Source organism: Pipistrellus hanaki (genome assembly GCF_964339955.1).
Source record: "Pipistrellus hanaki genome assembly, chromosome: 10".
NCBI lineage: Eukaryota > Metazoa > Chordata > Mammalia > Chiroptera > Vespertilionidae > Pipistrellus > Pipistrellus hanaki.
The window spans coordinates 15,325,336-15,338,608 of NC_140512.1; positions in this window are offsets into that span (position 1 = coordinate 15,325,336).

Genomic DNA, 13,273 nt, shown 5'->3' on the forward strand with positions numbered 1-13,273 from the left:
TGCAGGAGGTGGCTGATCAATGTTTCTCTCTCATTGATTTTTCTAACTTTCTATCCCTCTCCCTTCCTCTCTGTAAATTTTATTATATTTATATATATATTTGTTTTTTAAATCCTCACCAGAGGATAATTTTTCCATTGAGTTTGTTTTTGTTTTTGTTTTTGTTTTTTTGTTTGTTTTTTTTTTTTTTTTTGAGAGAGAGAGAGAGAGAGAGAGAGTAAAGGGAAGAGAAAAACATCAATGTAAGAGAGACACATCAATTGGTTGCCTCACACACATGCCCCAATTGGGGCTGGGGATCCAGCCTGAACCAAGGTACATGCCCTTGACTGGGAATCCAACTCACAACCCTTTGGTTCTCTGACTCTCTAACCACTGAGAAAACTGGCCGGGGCTATAAGAAGTTTTATCATACAACTACATACAATAAAACAAACAAAAAAATAAGCAATAAAAGAAATGTAATTTATGTTTGAACAAGAGTCATGAGCCCCAGGTGACTATTTTCAAGTTTGTACAAAGTGTACTTCCTGTAAAAATGTTTCTGCTTTACCATCCACTCCCTTCCTCAACTACCCTTCACCCCCAGATATATCTGAGGATGACTTTGACTCCACTAAATCACTCCAACCCAAGAGTTTCTCTTAAATTATATTCTCTAGGATCATTTTTTTTCTCTTTTTACTCTTTTATAAATCATTTCAAGTTTTATTAAAATAAAAGACATCAGAAAGTTTAATTTGCTTTGGTTTGATTATTACTGCTTGGTTTTACTCTTTTCTCTCCGTTCTGAGTTTCCATCTGGTGTCTGGTCTCCTCTTGACACTAAGAGGGGTTAATTGAAACTCATGTTAAACTTGGAATTATCTTCTTTGATGGATTGGAATCCTGTGGGGGTCAGCCTTTATGAAGTACAAAAGAATAACTGCCTCATTTCCTAACTCTTTAAGAAACAGAAAAAGATTCTCTCTGTGGGCAAATTGAGCCTTTGAAAATGCAGCCTGGGATCCATTAGAAAAATCAATGTGATTTTAAGTCTAGACATAACAGTAAATCTAGGGGAGGTGAAGTTTTGTTCTTCTCTCCATGACAAGAAATTTGTGTCCTGGTGTAATTCCTGCCAATTTTGTCAATGAAGTCTGGGGATGCACCTGCATTATTGATTTTTTCAACCAAACGCTTGAAAGGTCAACTCAGAAGAAGAAAAATCAAGTTAATTCTTTAAACGAGTCCCATAATTGTTATACACAAATTGACATAACTGACAAATCAGGGTAGCCAAAATATTAAATCTGTTTACTCTATAATTTTTCCTATTTCTTGATTTTTGAAAATCTGATGGAAACTATGGGCCATCTTTCAATTTCAAACTTGCGTGCGCACACACACACACACACACACACACACACACGCACGCACGCACACACACACATTTTTGCAGAGCTTTAATAGAGTCCCTGATTTCTAACCACAGATTCTGGGCACCCAGATAGGCACTTCTGTTACATTTAAATTAAATTTGACTCATGGAAATTTTATCCAGAGGCTCTTACTTGGTGCAAATATCTTGCCCAGTCTGGATAAGATCATTTAAATGTCCCTTTATGATATGCATATTTTTGTGATTTATATAAGAAATATTGCCATTCCAAGGCTTTAATGGAATTCTTTTTTCTTCTGAAAGTTTAAAATTTTTGCTTTTTACATTTAGGTCTCTAGGCAACCTGAAAAAAAAATTGTGTGTATGGTGTGAAGATGGGATCTAAATTTTATTTGTTCCACATGGCTAGCCAGTTGTTTCAACACCATTTACTGAATAGTTAGTTCATCCTTTCTTTACTTTAACATAGCATAGATGGAGCATTGTCCTAATTACGAAAGCTTTGTAATAAAGATACCTGACAGAGTAAGTCTCCACATTTTTAGGTTTTCATTGCAATAGCATCCTATATAATAAAAGGCTAATATGCAAATAGACTGAACGGCAGAATAACCAAACAACCGGTCACTATAATATGCATTGACCACTAGAGGACGTGCATGGAACATGGCAGGCATCAGCAACAGGTGGCAGAGTGTGGAACATGGCAGGCATTGGCAACAGGCGGGCATTGGTCATGGTGGGATGGTGGAGCAGGTGAGTGGGATCACCAGAGCAAGGCAGGGTGCGGGTCACTGTCATCGGGGCAAGCCTCTGGTGGTTACTGAAAATTCTTTGCTCCTGCACACTGCAGTCCTGCCTGGTGCTCACATCTGCTGCTGGCACCTGGGGCCATCAGCAGGTGCAAGCAGCGGCTGCCAGCCCCAATCACCCCTCAGGGCTTCTCCATGCCCCCTGCTCCTGAGAGGCAATCGGGTATGGCAGGTGTCTTTCCTACCCACTGCCAACAATGGCCCCACTTGCACCCACTGCTGGCACTGGAGCTGCCGCTCACACCCATTGCCGGCACCCCATGCTGCTCCCAATAGCTTGGCACCATCAGTAGGTGTGAGCTGCAGCTGCTGGCCCCAATTGCCCCTGAAGGCTTCTCTACCTCCCCCTGCTCCTGAGGGGCGATGGGGGCAGCAGCTGCTGCCCACACCCACTGCTGACCCCGGCTCCAATCGCTCCACACCATCAGCAGATGGGAGCAGGGCCAGCGCTATCAGCAGCAGGAGTGAAGCTGCCAGCAGACAGGGGACCAGGGACCATGGTGAGAGGGGCCGGGCAGGGGTGCAGAGAGTGGGCTGAGACTCACCCCTGTGCCCACCACAGCATCTGGGCCACAGTTCCTTTGAAGGTGCATGGATTCGTGCACTGGGCCCCTAGTTTAATATATTAGATTAATTTGAGGGAAATGTCTTTATGATATTGAACCCTCACACCCATGAAGATGTATGGCTGTATGCTTTCCTTTTTACCCTTAATGATATTTTGCAGTTTTCTCCATAAAGTTCTAGTATGTCTTTGGAAAAGATTTATTCCTACTTACCTTTGGAGGTTTTGTTGCTATTCCCAATGCTATCTTTCTTTCTATTACATTTTTGTTAGTATATAGGAACGCTTTTGATTTGTCTTTGTTTCTCTTGTATTCTATTAACTTTGCAAAACTCTCTTAGGTGTCCTAAAATAAATCACTTTTAATCTGATGAGTGAGTATGAGATTCTATCTTATATGCATTATTTACCAATATTTTCAGCAACCACACTGAAAAGCACGATTTGATCAATGCACAGTAGAGTTCTGAATAAGTGCTGTACATTTGTTAAAATAATTAAAAGAAATATTCTATGCTTTACATAATGCGATAGCTAGTTTAATTACACACTTGGTTTAAGCTGGAGCTGAATTTAATAATACAGGTAAGATTATTTTAGAAAAAATGAATGTCTTGTCTACATTCTTTTGGAATTGAGTTATATCGAATGTGATTCATTCATGTAACTGTCATTCAACCAATTCTGTAATAGATTCATCCTAGTTACTGAGCATACAAGATTGAATAAGACCAGCAAGCTCCCTGCTTATCCGGAGCTTTCATCCTAATAAGGAAGCCAACCATTAAACAAGTAGTTAAAAAAAAAAATAGTTTGCCGAAACCAGTTTGGCTCAGTGGATAGAACATCGGTCTGTGGACTGAAGGGTCCCAGGTTCGATTCCGGTCAAGGGCATGTACCTTGGTTGTGGGCACATCCCCAGTGGGAGGGGGGGGGTGCAGGAGGCAGCTGGTCGATGTTTCTCTCTCTTCTATGTTTCTGGCTCTCTATCCTTCTCCCTTCCTTTCTGTAAAAAAAATAAATAAATAAAAAATAAAAATCAATAAAATATATTTTTTTAAAAAATAATAGTTTATTTTGAAATGATGATGCTATGTTAGAAAAGAACAGGGTGTTATGAGGAAATATCACAAGAGGAGCTCATTTAGATTTGGGGATCGGAGAAAGTGACCCTAAAACTAAGTAATAGCCAGAAAGAGAGGAAAGGAGGAGAGCATTTCAGCAGAGGACACACTGCCTGCACAGACCTGGCAAGGTCAGAGGGCTCCAAAGCAGCTCAGGGGCTGGAATGGAGAAAACAATGGAGAGGAAGGGGCCAGAGGAGGTAGGAGAGTTGGGCAGGGGGATCTCATGCACGACTTTGGAGGCCTTGTATTGTAAGGATTAACACTGGCTCCTTGAAGAGGACGAGCATGAAAAGATCATTCAGACTACCAGAGGGTGAAGAGACTGGAAGGGTTAAAAGAGGAAGCAGGAAGTGCCGCAAGAGGCTATTGTGAGAGGTGGTGGTGGCTTAGGCTAGGGAGGCAGGAGTGGAGATGAAACACAGTGGCTTTGTAACATGGTTTGGAGGTAGATTCAGCAGGATGTGGGGATGATGGGTTGGCTGAGGTGGACAGAGTGTTCATAAGAGGAAGTGCAAGGATGATTCCCAGGTCTCTGACATGCCTAGAGGCCAGCATTTTGTCCCAGAATGACAACAACTAGAGCTGGCACACATTTGGGGTGAAAGATCAAGAGTTCAGATTCAGATGTGTCAAGACAGAGATGCCTCTGGAGCTTCTAGGCCATTCACTATGTGAGTCCAGTGTAGAGGGCTGGAGTTAGAGACTTGAAGGTCACTGGGAACCAATGGATGCCTACCTACAGCATGAGGGTAGAAAGAGAGGAGAGAATGGAGCCCAGGAAGAGGTGGTGGAGAAGGATGAGGTGAAAAATAAACAGAAATGTAGCAAAAAAAAAAATTTTTTTTAAACATTTAAAAAATATTTTCAAGAAGAGTCTTCAGCAGGTCAAATGCTTAAGAGGGTAAGTAAGATGGAAATGCGAAGTGTTCATTGGCTTCCGTAGCAAAAGGTTTACTGCTCTTTGAGGGAATAGTGTAGGGCAGAGGGGCGGGAAATTAGATCCAAACAGAGGCGTGCTGCCTGGAATTGGGAGAGCTTCCTAACAAGGGCCTTTATCATACCCGGCGTTAGCCTGCACAGCATTCTCCAGCAGCTCGAGAGAGTTCCATGGAGACATCCAGCCAAGAAGCAACATCTCTGAAATCCCTCCTGACCTGGTAGGTAAAATGTCAGGAAGGTCAGCTTTGCTGAGATTTTTTTTTTCTTTTTACTTCTATTCGCACACCTGCTGTACAAATCTCTGCAAACCAGTGAGACACACACACGTGCCATGGGTGGTATAAACCGCACAAGGAACTTGAGGAAGCTGTTATCATCCCCGCTGCGGATCATGGTCTCAAAGGTCAAGACCACACTGGAGTCGTTCCATTGTTGTAAAAGTTAATGAAAGTTAGTTATTAAAGCTGACAGAAAGGTAATTCCCCACTCACTTACATATTCTATATATAGACACCCTTGCACATATGGATGCATTCGAAGGCTATAGATCTAAGTGAATGGACACTCGCCCTTGGAGTGGGGTTACCTTAACTCAGAAAGGGTCCGCTGTTGCTGAAGTGCTTCGCTGACGGTGTGTCAGGTAGGAACCAACTTTATGATAATCTTACTCAAACTGGTTTTCTGTTTCGTGAAAATGGTATATTTTCTGATCAAAACCTATTTAGTGCAATAGGCTAAAAATGTATGTATGGAACCTTAGCAAAGTGAAGCAAATATTTGAGTAGAATTTGATTTGACCAAGTAAGGGATTCTATGTGCTGTCACAAGGCTTTCAAGCTTTTTTCAAAGATAGCAGAGGTTTGTCCCTGAAGTGTTTATGTAATTTCTTTAATTCTGCACCCAAATCTGACTTTATAGTAGACCATTTGTTCCGAGGCCTGACAAATAGGCCAAACTTTGAGGAAAGGTTTTTCCAGTAAATAGAATAATCTGTTAGAAGGTACTGAGAAGAGCCTTTTGGTCCAGAAGTGAGGGATTTGTTTTCCAGACACCCCAAAAAGTCCAAGAAGGAGAAGAGTATGAGAAAAGGGAATAGAAGCAAGTAGAATAGACAGTGAAAAGGAAGAGAAATATAGAAAAAAATGTCATGGGAAAGTACCTGAGTGCCACATGCCATGAGTAATATTAGTTGACCCTTGAACAATACAGGTTTGAATTGTATAGGTCCACTTTCTATGTGAATTTTTTTCAATATATACTGAACATGTATTTTCTTTTTCTTATTATTCTCATAACAATATTTTCCTTTATCTAGACTATTATAAGAATATAATTTATAATACATACACAAACTATGTGTTAGTTGACTTTATGTCATTGGTAAGGCTCCTGATCAACAGTAGTGTATTAGTAGTTAAGTTTTGGGGAACCACAGTTATACACAGATTTGATGCCCTTAATCCTCATGTTGTTCTTGGATCAACTCTATATCGTGCAGAGGTATTTATTCCACAGATTACCAGTCCTAATAAGATGAAATGTATTGCATTCTTTCAAAAATCAGGAAAAGATCACACAACATACTGTAAATATGAAAGTGAGAAGAAAAAAAAAAACTTACTAAAAGATTGGAGTAAATCATTATTTTCCCCCCAAAGTAAATTTGTCATTCAGAGAAACAGTGTAGTGAACATTGGCCACATAAAGATAATTTCTACTAAGAAATTAAGAAGCAACTATTTGATTTCAGAAACAAGTAGTTTACAGTAGATTAATAAATGCTTTGCCTTCTCCATCTGGACAAATGAATAAGTATATACATAAAAGAACAAATGCATCAATATCTACTAACTAACTCCTAGTCAAGTAGGAAACAAAGCAATTAAAAAATGAGAATGGATATTTTTAAAATACTACAATAACTAAGTATTAACTTAGTCCAGCTTCTCTTCATAGTGGAAGTCTTCGGTTCTCTAAAGAAAAAAGAAGATCCTCATCCAGCCTTCATTTCACTTTGTTAGGGACCAAAGGGGAGAATGAGCTCATGTACTTCAAGAAGACTGAGCTCCAGGCTACCCAAGCTCACATTTTGTTCATGGCATGTGACTAGTATGGGCATGGGGGGCAGGCTTTTATGCTCAAGGGCAAGGGTACTGAGGTGCCTCACTGGAGTTCTATCCTCTTGCCTTATCTCTCTTGGAATCAGATTAGGGCTAATACACACACACACACACACACACACACACACACACACACACACATATACATTGACATTGACATGGCAGAAAAGAGTATATATTGGAGAGAATCATTCACAAGAACTAGATCATTGTCCCAGTTCTGTCCCTTGCTAGCTATGCAACTTGGGAACGGTATTTGTCATTTCTGATCTCAATTTCTTTATCTGTAAGTTAAGATAACAATGCCTACCTTCTCTGTCTATTGCACATGCCCTGACTGGAGCCAGGAATAGAACCTGCAACCCAGGTAAGTGACCTTCACAGGGAATCAAACTCTGGACCCTTAATTAGTGGTTAATTCTAACCACTGAGAACACTGGCCAGGGAAGCAAACATTTTTTTTTATAAGTAGAAAGAATACATTCTAAAATAATAATAAAAAGTACAGTTTAGTGCCCTAGCCAGGTGGCTCAGTTGGTGGGAGTGTCCTCCCATAAACCAAAATGTTGCAGGTTTGATTCTCAGACAGGGCACATACCTAGTTTGATCAATTCCCAGTTGGGGGGTGTACAGGAGGCAACTGATGGATGTTTCTCTCTCACATTGATGTATCTTTCTCCCTCTCTTTCTCTTTCTCTAAAAAATCAATAAAAACATATCCTCAAGTGAAGATTTAAAAGAAAGTATAGTATAGTGAATATATAAACCAGTATCATCAGTATTATGCACTTTACATAAATACTATTATACAGTGGGCAGGTTTGTTTATACCAGCATTGCCACAAACACGTTAGTAAATGCACTGTGCTACAACATTAAGGCCATGACATCACTAGATGATAGGAATTTTTCAGGTCCATTATAATCTTACTAGAGGCCCAGTGCACAGTGGGTGCCTCAGCTTGGCCTGTGGAATTGGGCCAAAACCAGTCCTCCAACATCCCCAGAGGGGTTCTGGATTGCAAGAGAGCAGGCCTCAGTTCTCAGGTGATGCACCCTAGAATTAGGCTCTCTCCTTTCTGGTTCTGGGTGCATCACCCAAGAACTGCAGCTGCCAAGTCACTGCAGCTCAGCAGCTCCTGCATTGAGCATTTGCCCCCTGGAGGTCATTGCGTATCATAGCTACCGGTCGAATGGTCAGTTGGTCACTTAGGCATATATATAACCATCATTGTACATGCATTCCATCACTGACCTAAATGTTGTTATGTGCATGACAGTCCGAGATATGCATAAGAAAAAAATAGTTAACTCTTCTTGAAGGACCCCACAAAGATTTCATAGCAACTTTTTATCTTATACAACTATTAGAGGCCTGCTGCGCAAAATTCTTGCACTGGGGGATGGGGGTCGTCCCTCAGCCCGGCCTGCATCCTCTCACAGAACAGGAGCCCTTGGGAATGTTCGACTGACAGCTTAGGCCCGCTCAGTCGGACATCCTTAGCTCTGTCATGGAGGCAGGAGAGGCTTCTGCCACCACTGCTGCACTCGCCAGCCATGATACTGGCTTCTGGCTGAGCAGCACTCCCCCTGTGGGAGTGCACTGACCACCAGGGGGAAGTTCCTGCATTGAGCATCTGCCCTCTGGTGGTCAGTGCACATCATGGTGACCGGTCATTCCGTCATTCGGTTGATTTGCATATTAGCCTTTTATTATATAGGATATTAGGAAAGAATTCCTGACAAACAATAGGCCAATAAATACTTGTTGAGGGAACAATCATCAGGGACAGCTGAGTGTGTTTCAGGATGAACTGGAATTTCCCAGGTGTTGGAGGAGAAGAACATAGATGAAGGAAGCAGTGCTGTGTAGGTGTGGACATGTTAAAGGCATGGTGTGCTAGGAAACTGCTCTAATTGCAAAGGAGGAGGAGGAATCTTGTGGGATAGGCCAGAGCCAAAATATCAAAGGCTTTGTATGCCATAGACAGGTAGATGCTTTATCATTAAGATAAAATAAATGGGTGAGAATGGAAAACTGCTAATTCTGGAAAAGCTCAGAGTAAACAGGAAGTCACAGAAAAGGTTGCAACACTAACATTGTTAGGCAGGTTCCAATGGACTTTTGTCACGTAAGAATAGCTATAAACTGGGTTTGCGTTAAGTCAATATTAAACTCAAATCCGAGGCTTTTACCTATGAAATTAAAGCTGAGTGGTCTCTCCTTACATACTTACTTTCAGTCTTGACAACAGCCCTACTAGGAAGGCAATGGCCCCTCCTTTTACCATTAGATAAACTAAAGTTTGAAGTGCTTGCCCACAGCAACACAGGTAAGCAATGGAGAAGCAAGGGTGTGGAGCCAGGTCTACTTAGCTGCCATACTCTCACGCTTTTCTGCTGTACCTCCTAAGTAAATTAGGTATGACTTAGTTTTTCAGCAGCATGGCCAGTAACAATAATTGCCAATAAAAACAATTGTTGCCTGGCCGGTGTGGCTCAGTGGTTGAGCATTGACCCATGATCCGGGAGGTCACAGCTCGATTCCTAGTCAGGGCACATGAGCAGGTTGTGGGCTCAATCCCTTGTAAGGGGCATGCAGGAGGCAGCTGATCAATGATTGTCTCTCATCATTGATGTTTCTATCTCTCCCTCTCTCTTCCTCTCTGAAATCAATTTTTAAAAATTGACAATAATCATAATAAGTTTAGTGTATGAACTATGATAACGCTAAAACTAAGTTTCTAGTAGTAGATGTCATAAGACCATTACAAATTAAGTCCCATAAACAGACTTCTTGAAAAAGCAATGCAAAACACATGTCCACTATGGGCACTGAACTAGAGTTGTGGGAATTATCCATATGGTTTTGGTTTTAAAAAATCCAAACATTTTCCTTTAGTTATCCTGCCTTGGGACTCTCGGGGGGAACGGCCCGTACACCCTCAGGATCCTCACCTCAGTCCCATCACCTGTAATCGCCTTCCCGGTCAGCTTCTCCCCTTTCTCCGGGGGAAGACTGCGGCTTCGGAAACCACCTGGAAGGGTTTGTGCGATGATGGTTGTTTTCCAAGGATCGTCACTAAAGGATAGGAAAACACAGCATGTCTTTTATGTTCTAAAGGACAACTTATTTCTCCCAAGAAAATAGCGACTCAGTTCAGGTTTACGTCTATGACATAGCTTAATGAATCACTTACCCTGCTGTGTTTCAAAAGGGACCGAGGCACACTGGGATCACAGGGTTTAATTAAGAAAGCATTGCCTGCCCCAGCTCTGACCCCGTCTGACCTCTCTTCATCCACATCTATGCTGATATCCTTTTCACCCACCCGCCCCTAGCCCCGAGACTCCACATCACCACCTGGCCCTCACCACCTTGCTTCCTCTGCTTCCATTTTGCTGGGCACCAACCAGAACGTGGCGTTTATGAGCCCTTAATTTGTGGCTCCCCATCAGCTGCTGGCTGAGGTCCCTCTCAAGGTGCTCACTGAAGCAATTCCTCTGCTTATCCTCCTACCTCTCCTCCAAGCATAGCTAGCAAAACAGTATGGATGGACCTGGAGAGTATTAAGCTAAGCAAAATAAGCCAGTCAGAGAAAGACAAGTACCACATGATCTCACTCATATGGGGAATCTAATGAACAACATAAGTGGGCGAACAAAAATAGAACCAGAAACATAGAAGCATGAACAGTCTGTCGAAACTCAGAGGTAAGGCAGGGAGGGTGGACATAGATTAGCCAATGAATGTGTACGCATATATGCATAACCTATGGACACAGACAATAGGGTGATGGGAGCCTGGGGGAGTGAGGAGGAGATGGGATGGAAGCGAGATGGAAGAGGTCAATGGGGTAAAGCAGGGGACTTGTGTAATACTTTCAACAATAAAGATTTAAAAATAAAATAAAATGTGATGTTTTCAAAAACAACAACATTGATGTATTTTCCATTCCCTAAGGGCCAACTCATGAAATAAGGCTGGCTTCCTTCCGATTTCCCACTGACTGGCACAGGGGAATGTTTAGATCCTACTGAGGGATGGGGGAACTAAGTGAGAGGGGTCACTGAGTGAGAGGGGTCACTGAGTGAGAGTGGTGGGGGTTACTTGTGTGACTGGGGAGAGGCTGGGGAACACCTGCTTGCCTCCCGGTTTCAAGTCACCACTACTGAGAGCAAACTGCCAGCACCGCTTCAGAGCATGTCGGCTCAGTATTCTCCAGCAGAAAGGGGCCGGGGGGGGGGGGGGGGGGGGCTCTGCAAGACTAGAACACTGAGCAGATCAGTGCTGAGCCGTGGACAGGTCAGGGCCAAAAGATGCTTCTCAGAGGAGTGGGGCAGCAAAGCAGAGGTAACTTGAAGCCAGGTAGTGTTCGCCTACTGGTTGGCCTGCAGCTTGGAGATGGGTGGAACTGCACATGCCCATCTTAAGTGCTGGAAATATCAACTTATTCATAAACCAGAATAGTTAAAATGGAAAAATCTGAACTTCAGAAACTAATCCCAGGATTCAATATTTGTTCAGGAAAAAAAATTATATATATATATACTAAGCCCCAGGACCAAGATTATATAAAATGAAGGCAAAAAACTTAAAAAGAATGCAGACAAGAAAGGAAATAATAGTGGAAATCTATACAAATAAAGCTTAGAATTCTAAAATTATTAGAAGGAAAAGTCCCTGAGGATGAGTTTCAATCCCACAAAAGCCACTGACACCGTAAGGAACCCAGAGAGAAATTTGAGGCACAAAGATAAAATAGAACATGAAAAGGTATACATTAATATGGATGTGATATTTGAAACTGGAATTGTAATTCTAGGAACCAAGGAAAATTTTATCAACAATTTCTGGGGAAAAGGTAACTTGTTCAGGTTTGTTTGTTTTTTTAAGTTAAGAAATTCGTTGTTGTGTTTTTGCCTGATTTGTGTGGCTCCGTGGTTGAGTGTCAACCTATGATCCAGGAGGGCACAGGCTTGAGTTGCAGGTTTGATCCCCAGTAGGGGGCGTGCAGGAGGCAACAGATCAATGATTCTCATTCATCATCATTATTTCTATCTCTCTCTTTCTCTTCCTCTCTCTGAAATCAATAAAAACATATTTTAAAAAAGAAATTTATTTTTTAATTCCTAAGTAATGTAGGCCATTCTCAAGAATCCTTGAAATGATGAAATGGAGAATGACATTAATTTGTGACTCCCTGCAGTTCTCTCAGCAGGGACACCATTGGGTGGTTGGTTCAGTAGCTCAGATTGTCGGTTACATGTGGAATATGAGGCAGCAACTTTGGTAAACAAGATTGGCAACAGGGGGGAAATCCACAAGACTGGAATGTGGCCATTAAGTGCTCGCTCGCGCTCTCTCTCTCTCTCTCTCTCTCTCTCTCTCTCTCTCTCTCTCTTCTGAAAAGATTTTGGAAGTTGCCCTGATTCCTGTCCTGAGCACTCACCTGTTATCCAGCTCTTGGTGTGAGGAGCAGGCATTGCTCAGTCTGTAGCAGGATGCCCAGCTGGAGGTATGAGGGAGCCCACCACAGCCATCCTCAGGGAAGGTAGCGTAATAGAAATGAAGTTGCTTCTGCCACCATTGTCATTGGCAAAACAATAATACCATGACTTAGAAGAGAGAAAACATGCAGCAGCAAAAGGAAGAAAAGAAGTACATTCAGGGTTTTTCTTAAGGAAGAGAACTTATTTTCATAAACTTGGTGAAAATATGCGTAAAGCAACAAAATAATGAAAGCACTTTTTTTTTTTTTCTGTTCATGGCGGCGTCTGACAGAAATAAAATACACAGGACCTGAGTTTTCATCATATTAAGGTTGTCTAGGTCAGATACCTCAGAAGATTAAAGCTGTTCTTGAAAGATGCTCCAGAAAACCTTTCAAGAGAGCTTGAAAAGATGGGAGAAGAGATAGAGATAAGGAGCAGGGAGGAGGGTCAGAAAGAACAGGTAAGGGAGTTGAACAGTCATAACAAAGCTCAGAGGCACTCACGTTCTGGAAGCCAAGCCAGAGGGTGAACAAGAAGGTCTATATTGTGGTCAGAGAAGGCCAGTAGAAAGGACCTTAAAGGAGGCTAGGAAATGGAGTGAGGGAGAGAAATGGGTGGCCAAAAAGAGGTCAGTTGGGGCCAGAAGTTGAGGCTAGCATCAGATTCCTGGTAATAACTTGAGCTCTGCAAACATGCTGAAAATCCCCAGACTATGACAGAGCACCGTGTAACAAGCTACAATCTAATTTGAGATCATTCTCCCGGCCAGTGTGGCTCAGTGGTTGAGCACTGACCTATGAACCAGGAGGAGGTTATGGTTCCATTCCCAGTCA